The following is a 23119-nucleotide window of genomic DNA, read 5'->3' on the forward strand; positions in this document are numbered from 1 at the left end:
AAACGTTCCATGTTTTTAATTCCTACAGATTTTAATAGGCATAACAATATGCCACCACATTACCTCTCAGGTTCCTTAAATAAACAAGCTTAATGGTGCTGCTCAGAAGTTAATGGGCAGTATCTTCATTGCTGTATGGATTTATGAGGTGTGATTGCTGCTCCCCAGCCCAGGAACCAGCTGTGCCCAGGGAACTCTGTTCAGGCCTCCCTGAAGGGCAGCTTAGTCAGCAAAAATACAGTTATTTTACAGTTCTATGATTTACATCAAGCATCATCTCTCCATGCCACATCACGAAGGTGAGGTTTGTTTTCCAGACAGGCAGCCTGTCACCTTTCCCACCCCAAATCTGACCAATGATGAATACTTGATTTAAAGTTACTGCATAATTCCAAAGTTTGTATTTAATTATTTATCTGCTTTTCTTTGCCAGAAAACAATGGCTTTCAGCCTGCCATAAACTCAAATGAATGACCCAATTAATTTCCCAATGCTCCTGTGTGGCCACAGGGATTGCAAGAGTTCAAAGAGCAGACTGGGTTTTTTGAAAACCTTTTCCACTTCTTGTGCTGTTTCCTGCTGGGATCCCTCAGGTACCTTTATAATGAAAACAAAATAGATGGAAAGAGCAATGTAAGAATTAGATCAAAACAAGGAACAGAGCAAAATAGACCAAATCAAGGAGTTGAATGCAACACTTAATAGCACGGTTAGGACTTTCCAAAATGTTTGAGTTGAGCAAGTGAATAGCCTTTACATTTTATTTTTAGCATGAAGCTGTATTTTATCAAAGAGCCCATCTAACATATTGTGTTGCAAAATAGGCAGATTTAAGATGTAATGACAGTGCCATTACTCTTCCCAACATAAAAGATGGGGCATAAGTTCTTCTAACTTTAATAAGAACATCTGCTGATCTCGTCTCCATGCAACACTGCTCGTTATACTGAGCTCTTTGATCCTGGTTTTTCCATGAACTGAAGAAGTGGTGAGAGCACAAAACCTCAGCACAAAACCCTCCCTCCATGCAATGTGCATTTAGTGAAGGGCTCCTGTCACAAATGAGTCAGAAGCAGCACTGTGCTGTGAGGATCGAACCCATTTGCCCGACTGGTTCCAGTGACTCTGAGCACACCACTGTGAGGAACAGACAAAAGTCACAAGTACCTCTACTGTGGATTTACCTGCAGTTAAAACAATATTTACAAAGGTTAACCAGTTAAGTAATATAGAAACTGTGTCACACATGGATGGCAACGAAAGACCTGAGGAGTCAACCAACGCCTGTGCTCCAAACAGCCTTCATCCTCCACCGTCCTCATGAGAGCCTCCTGTTTAGTACACTGACACTTCATTTTTAAGTACTTTTAAGTAAACAGCAAACACCATTGGCTTCCTGAGGGGAGTCACCACATGGACACAGAGCTCCAAACCTGTTTAGGGGTCACAACAAGGACAAGGAACTTTTTGCAGTCCCAGGGTGACTGAGATACACGGCACTTGAGATACATGACCAGGCCTTTCAGTCCTGACTGCTCTGCTGGCACGCTAGGGCATCATTGGAAAGCAGGCAGTACAATCAGGATAAAGAGGTCTATCCATAGACTCAGTGCTCAGACATGGAGCGTGGGCTACACAGGAGAGGTGGCCTTGTGTCATCTCCTGCAGTCGTATGCAGTTGCTCAGTATACTCTTGCTCTTCTCTCTGCTGGATCCCCTGCAAACATCTGAAAAAGTCGTTGAATCAGTACAGCTGGGAAAGCTCTCTAAGGTCATCAAGTCCAACCATTAACCCAGCACTGGCTTGTTCACCAGTAACCCAAGTGCCACATCTACACATCTGTTAAATCCCTTCAGGGATGGTGACTCTACCACTGCCCTGGGCAGCCTGTGCCAGAGCTGGACAACTCTTTCAGTGAAGAAATTTTCCCCATTACCCGATCTAAACCTCCCCCAGGGAAACTTGAGGCTGTTTCTCACTTGTTACTTGGGAGAAAAGAAACCCCCACCTGGCTACACCCTCCTGTCAGGGAGTTGCTGAGAGTGAAAAGGCCCCCCCCACAAGCCTCATTTTCTCCAGGCTAACTCAATTTAAGCTGCATCATCCTTTGGGGCAGAATTATATGTGTGGCTTTTTTTCTTGTAATAAGAATTAGTGGAGAGACATTGGACACCAGTCACTGGTACATGCGTGTTGCAGAGTCACAGCCAGCTCTGAATTGCTGTAAGAGCTCCTAATAGAATTTTGCTCTTACTCTTATGCCTTGTAAAATAATGCTCCAGAAGAACGTTGATATATTACCAGTTTTCAGTATTTGATGAATATGTATGGCACATTGCTATGTCAAAATTTTCCTTCTCATCTGTCAGTCCAACACAACAAAAGAGAAATTGAGAAATACCACGGTGTAGAGAAGCTGCAATTATCGTTTCCAGTTCCCAAGAGGAAGCCAGAAATCCATTGAAGACACCTCAGACCACAGACAATAGATTCCAGGGCTGAGTCCTTTGTTCTTTCTCCTTCTTTTCCCTGACAACAGCAAAAGGCTGCACATGAATCCTTGATCTCTCTCTGCCTAGACAGTTGGCATCCTGCATGAGAAAGGGTTTAAGAAGAGCCTTTGAGATCTCCTAATTACAACATACCTCCAAAAATAAAAGCAACATATCTCACTTTGGGTACCAAACACCAAGGTCTGGAGTCCAGGTTCAGATGTTAAAATTCGGTATTTTGAAAACATCAGATATCATTCATTGGATGGTAGTATTTGTCTGGTAATTCAGAATAAGTAAAAGTGTTGGACAAATATACAAAACTAAAACTCTGTAAGATTTGAAGAGCAACTAATTTATACTTAACAACAGATAGTTCAGATGACAACTGAGTGAAATTGGTGTAATGTCCTGAATTTCCACGTAGGCTCTAAGCACAAGTGCTATGTCTGAGCCAAGGTCCCAGTTCTGGTTTAATTGCACTGACTGGCCATTGATTTAAATGAAGGCAGGATCAGCATGTGATATAACAATTTCCCTGTTTAATTGTGCTCATTTTCCCTGTGCTTGTTGAGTAAAAACATGCATTCAAACAAATGTGAGGTCTCCCACCCAGATACATCCCAAAAATCTGCAAGGGAAATTAAAATATGATTTTAAATCTGAAAAAGAAACCAAACATGACATCATTGTACCCATCTCCCATCCTGTATATCATAAATTCAAAGGTCCTAAGCCCATATTTTAACGTTTTTCTTTGAAATTAACACACTGTATATTTTATTGCTTTTAAGAGGAGAAGAGATGATCAAAGTCATTAGCAGCTAGGCACCAGCATCTTGCTCATTAGAATTTATGGTACACTTTTGGGTTTACTTTCTGGGCAGGCATTTGGCCCATTTTCAAGACACGAGGGACAACTGGTTGTGTAATTGAAGAGTAAGTTTACAAAACGATGTATGTGAGAGCCAAAATCACTAAGCTCCACCAAGTGGCATAAGAGAGAAGGTGTTGCCATCGCGTCCGAGCATTAGTATGGTTTCAGAGGAGCTGATCTCCCTTTATGCCGCCATAGTTAGGTGTGCAGCTATCTATGTTCTCTAATATTTGGCCTTTGTTTATTTTTAAGGGGACCATTACATGTCATACAACATGTTTTAAATTCTGAATTTGACATGGGAAATAAGCCAGATATGCTTTGGTGTGCCCAGAGCATAGAGGGAGAGAGCACACTGGGAGAATAAAAGCAGCAACTACTGTGTAATTCCCTGACTGAACTGGCGTGATGGAGAGTGTGGTAGCAGGAAGAGAGAAGCCACCGCTGCAGCCATGAGGCATCCAGGGTGCTGGCTGGTAATCACATCAGTCTGGGACTGTTGGCATGGCAGTACCAGAAGCCAGGGAGGGAAGGAAGGAAAATTTGAGAGAAAAAAGACCTCAACAAAACAGCCCCAAACAAAAAAGAAAGAGTGAAAAAAATGCAGGGTAAAGCACATGAGAAAAATAGGTAGCACCATCTTACAGTATGGATGTTAGGGTTGGGAACTACTACAACCAAATTTGGATGTCCCATTTGAGCAGAAAAGCCCATAAGTAACTCACTGTTCTCTCACAATTTCTCTTCTCAGGAAGCAGGTCTTTGCCATCAGCAAAAATGTTGGAAACACTTTAGAAAACAGCCTCAAGAGATTTGATACTTTTAAAAGGAGAGTCTATGAGCTATTGAGACTTGAATACAGAACTTGTATGAAATGGGAGCATTGAGAAGCAGAAAACCCCTGGATGACAATGTGATAACCTGAAGGAATTGGATTCCCTGTTCTCCCTTCCAGATGCCTGTTGACTCTTGAAGTCAGAGTCATTTTCTGAGTTGGGATAACTAAACCTTTTTGCAGAGACACATTTAAATTCTTATTCCATATAACATCTCATCAAACAAACCATGGTTGTCACGGCACAAAGCTGGTCCAGGGCAGGTTTGGGTTGGAGATAAGGGAAAGGCTCTTCCCCCAGAGGGTGCTGGGCACTGCCCAGGCTCCCCAGGGAATGGGCACGGCCCCGAGGCTGCCAGAGCTCCAGGAGCGTTTGGACAGCGCTGCCAGGGATGCCCAGGGTGGGGTTGTTGGGGGGTCTGGGCAGGGCTGGGAGCTGGATTCAATGATCCTTGGGGGTCCCTTCCAGCTCAGGAGATTCTGTGGCTGTATGATTCTATGTTTCATCAGTGTCTTGCTAGTCAGACCAGAATGACTAAACCTCAGTTAAGCCCTGAAAGCAATCTAAAAATAATGTTAGATTTTAATCTTTGCCCAAGATAATTCAAGGTATTTTTCTCCCTCTCACATATTGCTTGTCTCAGTAACGTCAGGACTGACATTAAAAGAGCTTCCCTAGCACAGAGGAGATGCTATTACTATGTTACCAGGCTTTAAAGATGAATGCCTTTTAATATAAAAGTTTCCTAGCAACATGTGTTCTCAGCCCAGAATGTATTCCAGAGGCAGTGGTGCTTTCAGTGCTGTCTCTGTCTCTCCGTCTGAAGCAGCCGCTGTGCTCTGCTGCCGTTCCTGCCTTCACAACCCACAGTATTACAGAACAGCAGTCTCCTTTTCCCAGGTTCAGCTTCTCACTGTCTCCCACTTTGGTCTTACACATGAAAATATCTACCCACCCTTGTCTAGTGATGTGTATCTGTTGCTTTTCTTCAGCATGCTGAGGAAGCATCTCCTTTTTCCTCACTGAATATCAGTCTCCTGAGTATTTCTGGCTCTCACATTACTTAGACTGCACATGCTCCAAACTAGGCAGCTCTTTTATCTGTGTTTGGAGAGCTGTGGACAGCTGAAGGATGGTCCTGGACCAGCGCCAGCACCTACCCGCCTGCAGCACCACGTTTTCCAGCATTGGGCATGACCACAGAGCAAGAGCAGGGAGCAGGAACACCTTCCACAACAGGAACTGCATCCCACAAGAAAAATAAACATGGAAAAAGGCTTATCAAACCTGGTTTTTTACATGATTAGGGAAGAAGAAGGAAAGGAAGAAGGAAAGGAGAAAGGAGAAAGAGGGGAAGGGAAGGAAAGGGAAGGGAAGGGAAGGGAAGGGAAGGGAAGGGAAGGGAAGGGAAGGGAAGGGAAGGGAAGGGAAGGGAAGGGAAGGGAAGGGAAGGGAAGGGAAGGGAAGGGTAAAAGGGTTATCCTGTAGCTCCTTTGAAAGGGAATCATCATCCAAAGGGTTATGCCAGGCCACTGAGTCTTGAGGAAAATCCTTTGGAGCGTGGGTGTGGAGACTCAGGTCTGTGGCAGAAGGTCCTTCTTCCCAGGAGCAGATCCTGACCAGACCACCACCCTTCTCTGACCCAGGATTCCCCTCTCATGACAAGGTCTCTTCAAGTGCTGAGAGAAACAACAGGGGAGGGCACAGGTAGGGAGATGGGATGCTGGGGAATTAGTGAAGGTCAAGAGGAAAAAAGAATCCCACCCCTGACTACTTCTTGGAGAAATTGTGCCCAAATGCCAGGATTGTAAAGTGCAAGCAGACAACTGTCTCCCTGGCAACTTGAAAACATACTAGCAATAACAGTAGCATGTACTGCTCCTCCCCTGGGAGCAGGGAATGCCAGCAGAAAGGCATGTTTAGGGATCAAACAGAGAAATTACACAGCCTCAGAGGGAACAGTGCCTTCCTCACACTGAGGTGCAGCTGGTCCTCAGCAACTGAAGGGTGGATGTCACAGAATCATGGAATCACAGATTGGTTTGGGTGGGAAGGCACCCTAAAATTCATCTTGTTCCACCCCCTGCCATGGGCAGGAACACCTTCCACTGTCCCAGGATGCTCCAAGCCCCAATGTCCAGCCTGGCCTTGGACACTGCCCGGGATCCAGGGGCAGCCACAGCTGCTCTGGGCACCCTGTGCCAGGGCCTCTCTACTGAGCTGTCTGTAGCTTGGGCTGGAAATGCAGCCCTCGCTGGCTTTCACAGCTCCCAGGAACATTTGAGGACCTGCAGCATTAAGAATTATACAATGCGCGAAGGCCAAATAATCCAGATCCCAAAAGAACATTAGCTTTGCTCTGAGCACTTGTTGGTCTCAGAGGAATAGGAGGGCAGTGGGATTTTGGACAGTTCCCTGCTAAGTCAGGCTGTTCCAGCCCTAACTATAAGGAGGCAGGCTGCTAGCAAACACTCTACACAGCAGCATCTAGGAGCAGCATCTGAGCTCTTTCGTGATCCTTTCTCAGTTATTTACTGCAACAACATACTAATGAAGTTTTGCAAACACAAGGATATGCAGAAGCAGCTGAGATACCACACAGTCAGTGGTTTTGTGATGCAGCATTTGCTTTAATGCATCCCTCAACAGCAGGTTACAAGACTGGGTTAGAGATCTTCAAAGAACATTACTTTCAATTTACTCAGTTCCTACATGGAGAAATTAATCTGTAATGTTACAGAATACATCTCAATTCCTTCATCTCACAGCAGTTCTAGTGGCCCACCCCATTAAATGAAGGTGCCTCACACCAGCTGTGCCAGCTCTGGACCCTGCAAGGTGCCACAGAGAACACAAAGCCAGAAGTCAATCACTGGCACGCAGAGCTCTCTGCCAGGGACTGGACAGGCTTTGGAGTTGCCTTAGGACATGTAGGAAACCTTTGGGTTTGTCTATTACACAGGTGGTCCTGATGCCGTAGGGAATATACTCTATCCATTAACCTGCTCTCATTAGCAGCCACTTAATGTCTGCATATTATGGGATCTCCAGACTGAGGAGCCAAAGCTGCCCAGAAAAATTCTAACACACAGTTCCTTGCAAGGGGAGCCACGACCCCACTCCAACTGCTTTGAGAATTCAGGCACCTGCATCAGAGATTTCTTCCATAGGCCAATAAGGACATGAGTCCCTTTGCTTTGATTAGGGCTGATGTGAAGCAGAAACAGCTTTACAGGAAAAATCCTCTTTGTGCATTGGGGGCCGGCGGAGGAGAGAAAATCTCTTCATTTCCTTTGACCCCAGAAATCAGGCCCCAGACACCTCCATTTGGGAGCCAGTGCCTTGCTGAGCACAAACTCCTTGATACTGAATGTTACCAATCCAGCAGCATTCTTACAAGAGACAGATTTGGACTTGGCAAAGAGGAGGCATAACTGGGATTCCTCTGCTGAATGTCAGGGGTGTCTCACCCTCTCCCTTCCTCGGGGACCAGGCTGCAAACGGACTCCTGGAGAGTCTGTATTTTTCTTGTTTGTGCTAATTCTGGAATAAAAGGGACAATTTTGGTTCTTGCTATGGGAGGAAAATATTCAGATAACCTTTACAGTGTTAATTGCAGCATGCACAACCCAAGCTTAAGCCATATGTTTTCATTTGGCTCACAGAGCACACTCTGCATGCTCTCCTCTCTCCTTATCAGGTTCTACATCTGATGCACTTTATTTATAGACATCTGCCATTCTCAGGCAGTAGCTCTGGCCCTTCTCGCTCTCCACAGCTCCCTGACAGGAGGCTGAAGCCAGGGGGTCTCTCAACCTCTTCTCCCATGTAAAAAGTGATAGGACAAGAGGAAACACCCTCAGGTTCCACCAGGGGAGGTTCAGGCCAAATATCAGGGGAAAAAAATTCACTGAAAGAGTGGCAAAGCATTGGAACAGCCCTGGGACATGGTGGAGTCCAGGGCTGTTCAAAATAAGAGCAGACAGGGCACTTTGCAATGTGGTTTAGTAACCATGGTGGGATTTGGCTGAAGACTTGATAATCTTGGAGGTCTTTTCCAACCTTAATGGTTCAATGATTCTTCAAAACTATGAGTGTTACAGCTTCTATCCTGTACCAAATACTAAACAAGCAAATGGAAAATGCTCCACAGCCCAGGAGTGCTGCCCTTCACATCTTACCAGAGTCACAGTAGTACAACAGCCAGAAAAAATGGAATCCTACCATACCCTAAGCTCATATTCCTCTTCTGCTTCTTTAAGTGTGCAAGTAGCACAGAATCCCAGAATGGCTTGGGTTGGAAAGGACCTTAAAGCCCATCCAGTCCCAGCCCCTGCCGTGGGCTGGGACACCTTCCACTACCCCAGCGTGCTCCCAGCCCTGTCCAGCCTGGCCTTGGACACTGCCAGGGATGGGGCAGCCACAGCTGCTCTGGGCAGCCTCAGTGCTTGGGCCTCACCACTCTCACAGGGAAGAATTTCTTCCTAATATCTAATCCAAATCTACCCTCTTTTAGTGTAGAGATTTTCCCCCTTGTCCTATCACTATCTGCCCATGTAAAAAGTCACTCTCCATCTTTTTTATAAGCCCCCTTAAGGTACCTGAAGGATGTATCTTCTCTGTTTCATTCATGCAGGTGTAAAAGAATTCCTCCATAAACACAAACCTCACAAACTCATAATAAGCTGTTATCATACATATTATTAATTCTCTGCTGTAAATCCATCCTCTGGATTTCAGCCATGTACCCAACACTACCAATAACATATCTTCAAAATTCAGCTAACATTTAGTTCTTTTAAAATGAACACTTGAAAGCAGGACAGATGCCCTAGCTCCCAAGCCAGCCTTCCAGGGCAGAGCGAGGTGTCTCCTGGCACTTCCAAGCTTTCAGTACTATGGAGCTGTGGTAGCTGCTCACAAGGGGCCAGTCTTGCTTGGGCAGCAACCATGGGCCCAGCCCTGAGAGCCAGAGAGACCAAAAGGTATCTGCCAATTTTTCTTCCTGCTTGGTACGAGTCTTATCTCATAAAAAATTTGTGCCTAAAGTCCAATTTCTGATCTCAGTTTTGCTGTCCAGGCATATAAACTTAATTTCCTGATCCTGATTTTTTTTGCAGATTCTTGTTCTTTCTTAGCTTCACATTTTTAAGGCTTCATTTCTTTTTGCTTGTAAACTGTGTTGTTCTAAAAATAACCCTCCGATGAACTAGAGGAGGAAAAGCCCAGTAACACCTGTATTCATAATACCCATTTTCTTTACAGTTTTACACAGTCTTGTAAATTTTTTTGGAACAGCTCTTTAATGCTGTTCCTGCTTTCTGCAAATAAATGAGATGATGGCAAAACACTCTGAAACTTCAGTGGGAATAGAGGGGACTACCACTGTGATGAGACTGCTGAAATCCTGAACTTCATAAGCACACTGGGCTGTTGCCGTTTGAGGAATCATTTTGCTCCTTCCAGCAGACCATATTGTCATTATTAGTCAGTGCAGTTACTCTTTCCCCATGGGGCTGGAAAACTGTAAATAGCAGAAAGAATAAGAATAGGCAGCAGTCAAGCAACAGAATATTAAAAAGGTCATATGAAGTGCACAGGACCAAAATAATGGAATGGCTGTATTAAAGGGTAGAATTCTGGTAAGAGCCTCCCAATTCCAAGATAATATTAGCAAGGATAACTAGCACAGAATGTGAATTTGGAAACAAGAACTGTTTAAAAGACAGGGTTTTCTTTCTTCAATACTCAAATTCCTTTTCTGAATGTCAGCTAAATTCTGTGAGCTTTGTCATCCTTTCACCGGAGGTTTTAATGATGCTCCATTATATGAGACTGCAGCAGAATGAAGAAAACCCTCAGTTGTTCTCTTTGACCCCCCACTTCCATTTCCCATGACATGTGCTTCCCTTAGTGGCTGGCAACCAGGCCCTGTGGAGCTCAGTAAATCCAGTGCATTCCCCACAAACATGAGAACACACCCAGCTCCCTGCTGGCACTGGATCAATCCATACTAATCACAGCTGCAATCCCAGGGAAAGAGTGGAAGAGGGAGATATGTAATTGCATATTGGATGAGAGATCAATGGCTCACAAGCCCATCACCCTGGGAGATGGGACCAAGCTGCTGAGTCATTGATTATTTCAGATGATGTGCCTACACATCAGTGTCTGCTGTTCCTGAACACCGGAGCGGCTTCAGGCATGTAACACAAACTCAGTGATTTCTTCCATCACCCTCCTGGAAAGGAAGCCAGTTCTCAAAGACTTCAAAATCTCTGCTATTTCAATAACTGCAAGAATTGGTTTGCTTCTAGGAGTTTAATCTAAAAACTATATATAACCTTTCAGGGCTTCTGTCAGAACACCAGAGACGGGGAGAAATCCGTGTTGCTACTGGAGACCAGAGCATGGAAGGAATAATGGTTTCTGGCAGCACCAGCTGACAGCACACAGCGAACACAGTTCTCAGCTGGAACAACAGGCAGCACCTGAATGTCACCTTTTAGCTGGGTAAAGCATATTGGTAGCAGACAGGGAAGCTGGCATTAGACAGGGAAAAGAAGTGTGTGGCTTTCACAATTAAATACCTGAGCAACAGGTTCAGGGAACTGTGAGCATGTCACTGGGAATGAATGAGGGGCTGGTGTGCTTCAGTGCACACTGGAAACTTAAATCTGCAATTTCCATTACATTGGCAATGTAATGAAAGGGTGTGAGGGTGGGCAGGCCCTGGCACAGGGTGCCCCCAGAAGCTGTGGCTGCCCCTGGATCCCTGGAAGTATCCAAGGTTGGACAGGGCTTGGAGCAGCCTGGGACAGTGGAAGGGGTGCCTGCCCATTGTAGGGATGGAACAAAATTATCTTTAAGGTCCCTCCAACCCAAACCATTCTGGGATTCTATGATATGTAATAAACTGCAAATAGGGTGACAGTTTCTAGAGGGTGAATGTGCTGCCCTGTGACAGACCAGGAGCTGAGGGTGGCTTCACCTGGGCACAGCATCACCTAAATCTGGCTTCCAACATGCTGATCCTACTTTTTCCTGCCAGGGAAGTCACTTCTTGGCCATGCATCAGGTTATGCATCAGAGAGGCACTCCAATTTTTTGGCAGCTTTTGACAACAGGGCACAGAGTATTCTTTACTGCATTTCATTACAAGTTTGGGCAAATCTGAATAACAAAATCTTTGGTACAAATTTGTATCTGTTGTACAGTGGACTTACAAAGCTTTTTCAGAGCTTTGCAGAAAATATTTACTAAAAATAAATAAAACCAGTTAATAAAATATTGTCATTATTATTTTAAAGCAAAATTTTCAGTTCTTCCCTTTGTGCAATATCCTGTTACAGCTGGATCTCTTTCTATTTCATTTTGTGGGGCAGAATTGCACTCCATAAGGCAGTAAGGTAATACCTCAGTAGGGAATTCTTCAAGCTCATTCTTTTAAGCATTTATATTTTCTAAAGTGTTATTCTATTTTTACCAATAGACTCCAACTTCTGTAAGTAATTGAAACTCTATCTGTGTTCACTAGATCGAACATCCCTGATCTGAACCACAGGGGAGCAAAAAGAAACCTTTATCCTCTGCACTGAAATCCTGATGCCTGAATTCAACTCTTTCTAGTGATCTTGCAGATTTTATAGCAGAATTAATTACTCAGTGCCAAATTCTGCTATTGGCTTCAGATCCATTTGGTCTAATCACTAAATAATAGAAACATTGGAACAATAAAAGATCAGTTTCAAGTGTGTCCTATTTAAATGCATCTGCTTATCCCTAAGATTGTTTGTATCAAGGATATAATAGCATTATTGCAGTAGACATCAGGGGCTGTATCACAGCAAGGAAACCACCACTGCTTGGGAATGCATTTTCCCAGTGTGATATATATACATATATACACATAACCCTATCCTTCCCAAACACGGCAGCTGTGGGGACTTCCAGAGCTGGAAGAGCAACAAAGGGAGCAGAGGTTCTTGGGAGTGCCATGGAGATAGACAGGGACAGCACCAGTAAAACCATAGAACCATAGAATCTCCTGAGTGGGAAGGGCCCTGTCCCTGCCCAGACACCCCAAATCCCGCCCTGGGCACCCCTGGCAGCGCTGTCCAAACGCTCCTGGAGCTCTGGCAGCCTCGGGGCCGTGCCCATTCCCTGGGGAGCCTGGGCAGTGCCCAGCACCCTCTGGGGAAGAATCTTTTCTTGATATCCACCCTAACCCTGCCCTGGCCCAGCTCCAGCCGTTCCCCCGTGTCCTGTCCCTGTCCCAGGGAGCAGAGATCGGAGCTGCCCCTGTGCTGCCCCTCGGGAGGAGCTGCAGCCCCCGCTGAGCTCTGACCTCAGTCTCCGGTTCTCCAGGCTGAACAGACCAGGTGCCCTGAGCTGCTCCTTGTACATTCCCTCCAGACCCCTCACCATCTTCACAGCCCTTCTTAAGACACTTTCTAATGGCTTTATTAAAAATCATCACACGGTGTCTCTCTGACACGGGGTAAGAGATCACAGTAACAGAAATCTCTTCATGCAAGGCAGATGTCCTAAAGGCACTCAGCCTGCTTTTATCAACATTCTCTGAAATGCTTTGCCAGCATTTCTGTAGGTAGTTGTGCACTATCAGCCTTTGTTTCATCAAAGGACGACACAAGCTCTGCAAAGCCGCCTGCCCAGGGCAAGGCTGGGCTGTGATGGCTCTCACAGCCCAGGACAAGAGACAGCAGCCAAGGCAAAACCTTCTTCGAGTACATGGCTGCATTTAATGCCTCTTCCAATGTCTTAAAATAGCTCTATTTGCTTTTCTTTTGTCATGACACTTTCTTCACTCGCAGGCTGGAGCAAGAGTATTTTCTCACTTGATTAATGTCCCCTAGCAAAATGACTCATAAATAGATATAGAGCGAGTGCTGCTGAAGTGTCAAGGGCTTGAGCCTGTCTACCACTTTGGGTTTCATAACCATGAACATGCTGCTTTCCAAGACTTAGCCCTCTTCTTTGCCATTCTTCTGACTCAAAAATAGGCCAGTGTTAGGTTTTTTCATAACCACCATATGGTGCCTAGAAAACCTTTGGTACATTTGCAGTTCCCTGGGGCCTGCTCTAGATTTAAGAAGTAGATTTCTGAGGATGGCAATCATTTATGGCAGCTCAAGCAATTTTTAGATGTGGTTCTTTACATCTTTTCTTGTGCTTAATATTTGTCCAGCAAAGAGCCAGCATCTGACGACAAGTGGCTCCTCAGTGAAACTGTGTACTGCCTTTTCAGTACACCAGATTTGATGCCTCTTGATTTAAAACACTTGCTCCTGCAGCAAAAGTACACAGAAGTGCAAGATTCTTCTTCAGGTCTCTAAGCACATCCCCTCTCACCTGTACACTCCCTGCCTGCCATTTGTCTGGCTTATTTCCTACCTGCTTTTCTCACTACTTCTTATTTAAACAATCCTTTTGCAAACAGAATTGAAAGTTGTGCTGCAGGTGAGGCTGCGATGCGGATCTCAAATAGGATGTGGTTACATTTGCTGTGGCATTTATCTAGATTATTATCCATCTTCTCACACTTTATGACATGGCCACGGCCACACTCTGATCAGCTTCCTTTAATTTCATCCCTGCAATATCTAGAGATGCTTCAAGTTTCTTTTCCATTGTGGGTTGCTTTTTATCAACCCTAAATTTTATCTATTTTGTGGCTTGGTTGGTTAGGTTCATCTGAAGTATTTAGGTTTTATCTTTTAAACTAAATTTCTCCTTGCAAAGTGTGGTATGAGTCATTCACATTTACTGCCTTGCCCTCTTTGCTTTAACGCCTTCTGCAGTTTCTTCTGTTCTAGAGATGAGAATAATTAGTACCCACTCTTAATTTTATAGTTTTGGAGTGTACTATTTTTGCTAGAATGAATATTCCCCTTCTTCTGAATGCGTTTTAAGACAGCTGGAGGTAGGTGACTTGATCTGAATAAATTAACAACTAAACTTCCCTACAGAACAGACCAAGATGTACTCTGATGAGTTAATTCATTATTTCCCATTTTTTTCTGGAAGCTGGTTTTGACCCCCACAATGGAAACAGAAATATTTAATAATAATCATACAGGTTACCTTCTTTAAACCACTGAAGTCTCAAAGACATGCTCCAGATTGTGCTGGCAGTTTGTTTTGGGGAGACTTCTGCCCAATTTATCACCCCAGGCCTTTGATCAGCATTTTTCTAAGTAGCTAATATGTAGCTGTCATTACTTACAAAGTAAATAAAAATAAATGAGCTCACACTTTCATTATGAAAATTGTTTAGAATACAGCAGCCTGAAATTAATCTACAGTGGATGTACTATAACCCCAAAAGCCAAATGAGTGCTGTGATGGGAGCACTCTCATTAGCATGGACTTACTGGAATAAGCCATTGGAAGTAGGTGCTTTTAGACTAGACCCATTACACTCTGGAATTTTCATTAAACACTTTTCAGATGTTAGCTAGGAGAACAGTTCAGCAGATCATCTCCTCTGGCTTAGTTAATTACTGTGACTTTGAGATACATAGTTTCAGACGCAGGGATTGACAAACTCATTCCTAGTGCAGCCGCCTGGCAAAGCACTGGAACAGGCTTGGGGTGCAGAACTCCTGCCACCAGCTTGGTAAAGAGCTCCCAGCAAGAATGGCCCTTGTGGGTAAATCTGTGCGAGAGACAGGTGACGCAAACAGAGTAGCTGAGAGTGTTGTAAGAATGAATTAGAGACATGGGTTAGTGGTGAACAGGGCAGTGCTGGATTAACCGTCAGACTCGATCTCAGGTGGCTTTTCCAGCTTTAAAGATTCTGTGATTCTGTCCCTCCATGTGTTGCACAGACCGGGCAGCAGCACAGACTGCTTTCTGCAGCAGCAGGCATAGCTACCACCACACCCTCACCTGGGGACAAGCGCTCCCCACCAGACACAGATTCCCTCTGCCCAGGTCCCACCACCCACACAACCAGCTGGAACTCAGCAAAGGTGCCTTCTCCTTTTGTTAGAGGGTTTTTCTTCACATTTCCACTTGGGTGGTTCAAACACCTTATCTGGTGGAAACATGCTGCACAGAGGAAGCTCCCAGCAGAAGAGCAGAGGCATTTTCCTTGTTAAAGCAAATAGTATTTTGAGAAACCTAAGACCTTAAAAGCTATAATAAAAACAATCAAGATAACCCATGCTGCCATACGTGTGCACGTGTCAAAAATTTGCAGTTCGAACCACAAAAGAACAGAAAGGAAATGCTGCAGAGATTCCTGCCAATGCTGCAGTGGGTGTATGCCTCACTGATCCAGACTTACCACAGCCTGCAGGAGCTGCCTGTTTGAAGCAGGCTCTCACCCTGGGTCACTCACTGGTTCCTCACGATCATGAACTAGCAGCCATGGGAAGATGCATCACGGTCTTGCAACCTTTCTTCCAGGTTTCAACAGTTTATAGGGAAACATGGGCTGATTCCAGCTGCTCATTCTGGAGCTGAAGTTAATGAACATAACAGCAGATAGAAACAGCTTCAGATACAGAAAAATAAGGAAAACCAGCAGGGAAACACTCACGTGGAGTTAAAAAAATCTTTGGTCAAGCTTTTTACTGGGTCATTATTTCTGCTGTCAGAGCGGACATACCTTACCAAAGAGAGACAGTTCAAGTGTGACTGCAGACAGTTGTTTTCTGCTAGAGCTAGATAAAGATTCACACCATCCAAAAACACTTTCTGATGCCAATAACACAAATACAGTATATGGTGCACCACACTTTCAACAGCCTCCTGCTTTCAGCAGTCCTCCAGCTCATTGTGTGTTTTCATTAGGGCTTCACTGCCATGCAGCGCTATTCATAACTCATGTTAACTTTCTTCAGACCTCCCTTCTGCAATAAATAAGAGTTTCTAAGAAGAAAGACAACTCAATGGTAAGAGGTAATGGCCCAGGCAATGTCTGTTACATATCATGGCTAAGCTGTGAGGGAAGCCTGGTTTGAGGCTCATTTCAGTGAGCTGTGTGTGCTTCTTCTACCTGCATGTTCCCTTCAACATGCTCTGAACACAAGATTATGAAACAGCTGGATAAGATGTGCACATCAGGTGAGGGTGCTGTGTGTGTGGAGTGGCAGCAGTGGTTAATATCCCAGCTCCCTTACCTCTTCTGGGAGCTGAGATATACAGAATTTGAGATAGACCCGGAAAACCTTATTTAAAAACATGATAGCAAAAAATATCTAAATGCAAATATGTGAAAAATCAAAGTTTGATGGTAGTGGCTGCCCAGTTTTGTGACTCTTGGGCTAAAGAATATATGGGTTGGAACTAGCTGATCTTTAAGGCCCTTTCCAATATAAACCACTCTGTCATTTTATGATTCTATGTCTTTTGTCACAGCTGTAAACCAAGGAAAACCAAGCAAAGTATCATGGTCCTAACCAGCTAACTGATGACAAAGTCAATTTTAAGAATATTCTCTTCTTTATTATTAAAAGAAGACTGTATTAGTATGCACAAGATAGTAAAGCAAAGCTGTCTTTATTAAAAACTAAGCAAGGGCTTCTTGCTATATTTAGATTAGATCGAGAGAGAGAGAAAGTTTCTGCCTATTTTCATGACATTACTTTACACTGGATGCATTTTTAACAATAATAGGACACCCTAGGAAGGATGCAAAGACCTGTCAGTGGTTTTCACTGAATGCTGTGACATTTCCAGAGTACTCCGAATGATTCAAATAATGAAGAAATGTAATAACTTCTGGATAAAACCCCTGTTGGATAGTCACTAGCTGAATATTGCTTAAATGCCTTTTGGGTGTTAAATTGCCTCAGAAGGGAAGAAGAGAGGAGTGATTTTGCTACATTCCCACCCTGCCCAGCCAAGGACTGGATGAGATCCATTTGCTTGGAGAAAAACAAAAGAAAAAATTAAAAAGGAAAACAAAAAGCTCTTGGATCATAATTTCTGATGCATCACAACTTAACAGTGTTCATTCATGTCAGTCAGAATGTATTAAAACAAACCACTGCCATTAACAGCACAACATCCACCACTTCAGGATGGTTGCATTTCCCAAGGAAATTAAGGCCCCATTCAGCTTTACCTGGAGACATCATTCTAAGAATCTAAAAGGCCTTGCATTGAATTAGGGCAAATTTAAATACATTTCTTGTTATCATTTCTTAAAAGCAAATACATTCCATCTTTTGTGCAAACTCAAAAGGTTGCAAAGGCATGGGATGGTTTTAAAGAATTGCTGCAGGTTTTCCTAGAGGCATGAATTTGATCTGGATCAACTCTTTCAAAGTTTTAAAATGACAGATTTAAAGGAATTTAAACAGCTTTTGGAGCACCCTCCTGGAACCCATCTGCGTATCTTTGTCTTTTCTGTGGGCGTCCTGCATTCTAAGACCCCTTGACAGACTTGTCCATCTGCTCTGCAAGTTCTGAGTGTGGGGTGTGGGCACCTCTGGAGTGCAGTGCCATGGGAACAGCACATGGGCTTTCCCTCTCCATGCTCCCACCAGAGCTGTATACTCCTCTCCATCTCTGCAGCCCTCCCCTGGGGTCTGAGCCAACCTCCACTTCTCTATTTTCTCACAGACAAAGATAGAAAAAATGACTTTTGGGGGCAAAACTTCAGAACTAGACAGAGATGTTGCTTAGCTACGCACAGGCATTTACATTCGTATCGCCTGTCAAGAGGAAAAAAGACAACTCAATTGGAGTAGCAGGGATAAAGCAGCACTGTAGAGAGGTCACCCAGGCCAGCCCGATGCTCTGAGGCAGGCTCCTCTAGGCATGCACCACTCCTGCCAAGTTACATGTTGTTCCACCCTGTTCTTAGCAGACCTCCAGTGGTGGATAACCCACATCTCACAATGCAGGCCGGCGGCCAGGGCCCCGGTGAAGGATCCTTCCCTCACACCAATAACGGTCCTTTTTATTCTGTTTTGGCAACCGCAGAAAGGGATTTCTTCTATCCCATAGATCAGGCTAATTCCCTTGCTTGGTTTGTTTCTGTCAGCTGAGCTTTGAAGATGCCCAATAATTCTAGTCCTAGGAGAGTGTTACGAGCTGTTCTCTGATGAGCACATCATCAAGGACAACACTCTAATGGTTTTTAAATTGTTTCTCTTAGTCATAGGCTTAAAATAAAAATTAAAAAGAGGCAGAAGAAACAGTACAAGCTTTAGACAAATGTAAAAAGAATGCTTAGACACTGTGAAAACCACGGAGAACATAATTACAGACCATGTTTCACTGAGAGCATGACTCATTAGAGAAGACTAAAAAATGCTTTAAACATATATATCTTAGCTGTTTGGCTGATAATAAAAGTGATAATTAAAACCAAGAACACCAGACACTTTGGGACTCCTCAAATCCCTCAGATTCTTACATCCAGAAATACAAATCAGAGCACATCCTCAGGTGTTGCACAGAGTGTGCCAGTTCCCCCCAGCTGCAGCAGCTGCAGAGCATCTGGACCTTGGACAAAACACATGTGCAGACCCAAATCACAAAGCCACAGGCAAAAAAAACCCACAAGCCTGAGAACACCTCATCTAACAAGGAGCAAGGAGCTGTCCTTGTGAAAGATACTGCTCCTGACAAAAAGCAGTGCAGTCTCCTGTACACCTGCCTCCAGCAGGGGCCTTGGACACTGCATGGTGCAAAGCCAGTAAAACTTTGGGGTGTTCACCTGCACCCAGGGCATTCCAACCCATCCATGTCACATAAACACAATGCCATCAATCATCAAGTGTTTCCTTCAGCAGTTCAGTAGTTCAAAAAGAAAAAAAACCTTAATTCAAGAAAAGAACTTTGGACAGCCACAAATATTTATATGTGTATTTTACGCTTATATAAATATGTGCATAAATGCACACATGTGCATTTGTGTGTAAATACATACAATGTAAATGCAGCCAGGAGCTGCCTGAACTGTAAGTTACCTATGGCCCCTTGTTGACAAGAGGAATCCCCTTCCCAGCACCATTCCTGGCTGCTTTGCTCTGCCTAATGATCAACTGGTGAATGTGGAAATGGATGTGAAGGGAGATCAGTGGCAGAGGCAACACTGGGGAAAGAGCCTCTCCCCTTCCACAGCCTGAGGCATCAACCAAGTTTTCAATCCTCAGGGGAGGCTGTAAAGCAGGAAAAAGCAGCAGCAACCCCAACAAGCCCATTCCTCAGACAAAAACTGCTGACAAGGCATGGACTCCCTCCTAAGTCCTTTTGTCGTAAACTGCCCTGGTTTGCCTGGCAGCTGAGATCAGTTTTGAGCTTGTTCTACACAGAGATGACTATATTTTATTTTAATTTTTTTTAAATAAATAAGCAATAATATTAACATTACTTCAAATAACCTCATTTTTGTGGCAGGATAATCTATTCTCTCCTTAGTTACCTGCCAGAATTGACTGAGACATCCTTAGTAATGTAAGTGCTGAAGCCATCTCTACAGAATTGCCTGGAGATAGCTAAATTCGTATGACTCACACTATTACATGCCATTAATTTTGTCTTCAATTATTTAATTTTTTGAAATGTAAACAAGGTTGTACATTGATTTCAAAATTACTGCTGTTAATTTTCTACCCAAATGAAATGTCTGTCTTTCTGCCCATCTACATGGGATATCCAGGTGTACTCCAGCAAGTAACAAACCAGGTGTTATCTAGGAAATAAGGCACTTGGTGTCTGTAGAACATTTAGCATGTGTTGAATGCTCTGCATCATCAGCTGCATTCCGATCTCCGACAAAGAGAACAAAAATTTGCCATAAAGGGTGCAAAATTTTATCCATCTCCAGCAAGGCCAACAGGTAAGGCCAGCTTTAACTTTCTATCATGCCTCTCTTTTGTTGAGAAAAGTGAAAGAAAAAGAAATCTGTTGATATCCAATCACTGAACAGGTGTACTCCAACAGGATTTACATGGGCCCCCACATACACAGAGATGTTTAAACTCCTGCAGCAGTTTAAACCAGCTATTAAAAACTCCAAAAAGGCCGTCAAATTGCTTAAAAGTTTAAGGAAAAGCTACTTTTAAGGTTTGATTATTATTATGCATTCAGTCTAAGAGCATTGCAGAAGTCTCAAGGCATGTGTAGAGAGACATAGTAATGCTGGTAAAATAACCTCAAGATGCTTTTGTGGAAACCTGTACTATGCTGTGTCCCTGAAGTCCCATCAGCCCACGAAGATAATGTTTCCATAATGTAATTGCAGCTGCATGATGTTACCACTATTGCATTTTAATAACACATGTTTAACTGTATCAGAGAATGAACAAGTGCACTGCAAAAAGCCATGGCACAGTAAACATACTCAAGCAATTTTCTTAATAAAATTTGAAAGAACCCTGGAAACCTGGTTTTACATAAGTTAATTGCAGAGGGGAAAAAATTTAATGGGAGGCGTTAGAATTGTGCCGCAGTTAAAACACAAGTCAGCAAGGCAAATTAGAGACTGCTTTTAAAATTAATATCAAACTCCAGCACGAAACACCAAATACGTAAATGTCTCAGCAGAAATTCAGCTCTTTTCCTAAAATCAAATGTACAGACTCTTCTTTGGAGTGTGTAACATATCCTTTGTGCCTCTGCCTAGCAACAAGCTGCCAGGGGCTGGATGCTCTGCGGAGGGACATTCCTGTTACCCAGACCTACCATCTCTTTATGTCTTCTGCTGGGTTTTTGGGGGAAGTCAGTCCTATTTCAGGTTTTCTCCACACCCATTCTGTCTGAAGTGGTGGGTAAGGTGGGTAAGTTGCGGAGCTCTTACATTAAACAGAAAGTGGTGAGCTGTATTCTGTCACTGCACAGCTGTATTCACAATTGCAGTCTCACACACAATGTTGATTGTGTTTACCAGCAAAAGCTATCTTGTAAATGATGACTAACGCACCTAATGGCTTTAACTTATTTATAGGACTGCACAAAGGCTTCCGACCCAACCTTTGCTCTCATATTGCCAACGGCTATAATTAAATTTTAATTGACAACCTGAATCCGCCCAAGAGTTTTTTCTTCATCTCTCCCAAGGACTTGCAGGGTGCTGTTCCCTGGACCTGACTTGCACTTACTCAGAGCCAAAAAGTGGTTAGGGTTTTTACCAAGTTTAATTCAAGCTCCAGCTCTAGAATGATGAGTAGCACACTGTCCTGGGGTGATGTTATGAAGCTGCTTTATTCCTTAACTGTCCACTCAATGCCCAAGGACGCTGTGCCTTCAGGATGGGCCTGAGGGGCAGTTGAACGGTTTGTCCCAAGGGCTCCGGGGTCTGGGCAGGGCTCGGGAGGGAGTGTGCCGAGAGCACCATGATGCTTTTCTGGGGTTCCTTTGTGTTCCAGCTAGCTGGGAAAAGGTTCTGTTGGGGTTTTTTTCTTGTTCTTTTTTCCCTTTCCTTCCCCTTGCCTCACTGCCTCCCTTCCCTCCTCGCCGGTCCGGGCAGCCTGCGGGGTGGCCCTGGCTGGTCCGAGCCCCCATGTCTGTTCCGCCTCTGGGAATCTGTTGTATTTTGAGGGGTTTTTTTCCCCTGTTCTACCCTGTTTTGTGTGTTAATAAACAGTTTGGTTTCTTTTTTCCACGTTCACTCCTTGTGACCCATTTGTCTCATCGATGGAGGAAAAGGGGAGGAACACTCATTCCGGAGTGTTTCCTACTGAAGTTTTGTCTCAAAAACCAAGACACACACCTAACCGTTGTCTGAATCAAAGGCTTTTCAATTTTATGTGATGGATTAGAATTCCTGAGGATGGTGGCCATTCCCCATGGGAGGGCTCCCAGCAATCCAACATGTACCTGCACGAGTGCCTTCTATAGCTCCAGCCTGAACAGAGAAACCCCTTGACTAGTGGTCTCAGATCCTGTTTATCAATAATGAGGTTTGATAAACTCTGTAAAGAGGATACCTTTGCTCTTCCAGCCTACACCTCAGCAGAAATTGTTCCCTCTGCACATGTAGAGGAGCAGCTGGATATGCTCTAGAGGATTAAAGGGAAGTTAAAACACTGGGAAGAGGGGAGATACCACAGGACGATGGAACAGGCAAAATAGTAAATAGCAAGGAGGGAGATGGAGAGAGCAAGATAGATTCTTTACCGAAGTACCATCACATTACCAAAACCTCAAACTAACCAAAAATCCCAACCAAAATCACCACAACAAAACCCCACAGCAATTCAGACTTTAAATAAGTTTTTTTTTTCCCACACAGGCTGTGAAGGTCAATGGGACATTTGGTACAGGCAGTATGTTTTCATTCTGGAAGCAGCCTGGTTCTCCCTCCTGCCAGTGTATATTATTCCTACAAAAGACTACCAACTAAGAAGAGGAACCCACACCTACAGACTCTATAAACTGAAACAGAGAAAAGCTATTGTAGGCAAGGGAGATCAAACATGCACACTACACAGCAGGTATCAAATGTCTTTTCTTTTTTGTATTTAACACAATGTTAAATACAATGTTTTACTGCAGTCTTGGTTCACATTCAACACACTCAGCAAAAGCTCACTGCAGGATTTCCTTCAACAAGATCTGGATCAACTCATGAGCATACAGGCTCTCTTTCCATTACAGAACCACAGCACCATGGAATGGGTCAGGTCAGAAGAGACCACAGTGGGCTCACCCAGTCCAAACTCCCTGCTTGAGCAGGGTCCCCGGGAGCACATTCCCGTAGAAGATGCGCAGTACGCGCAGGCATTACGAGCAAGGGGCTCTCCCACACATCTACAACTCAGAAATCATGTTGGTAGCAGCTCCCTGCCCATGAGCTACTTCATTTCAACAATCAAAAGTGTCTTTAAAGATGCATCAGGACAATTGCTCTACACTAGCAGATTCAGGAATGCTGTCTGGCAGCCAGCACAGCTCTGTACCGCAGTACTAGCCAGTTAGGACATAAATA

General features: G+C 44.1%; 1 long non-coding RNA gene across 2 annotated transcripts in view; it reads right to left on the reverse strand.

Annotated features, from left to right (window-relative positions):
• LOC125331690 overlaps positions 1-23119 on the reverse strand; it is a 38219-nt gene continuing 15100 nt past the window's right edge. The window contains exons 3-5 of one of the 2 annotated variants that reach the window (XR_007206161.1): positions 15518-15692; positions 2303-2592; positions 1-1727 (exon numbers count right to left, since the gene is read on the reverse strand). This is a non-coding gene — a long non-coding RNA (uncharacterized LOC125331690). The remainder of the gene's footprint in view (positions 1728-2302; positions 2593-15517; positions 15693-23119) is intronic. The other variant, XR_007206160.1, reaches the window with a different exon arrangement.

Source organism: Corvus hawaiiensis, chromosome 11 (genome assembly GCF_020740725.1).
Source record: "Corvus hawaiiensis isolate bCorHaw1 chromosome 11, bCorHaw1.pri.cur, whole genome shotgun sequence".
NCBI classification, from domain to species: Eukaryota; Metazoa; Chordata; class Aves; order Passeriformes; family Corvidae; genus Corvus; species Corvus hawaiiensis.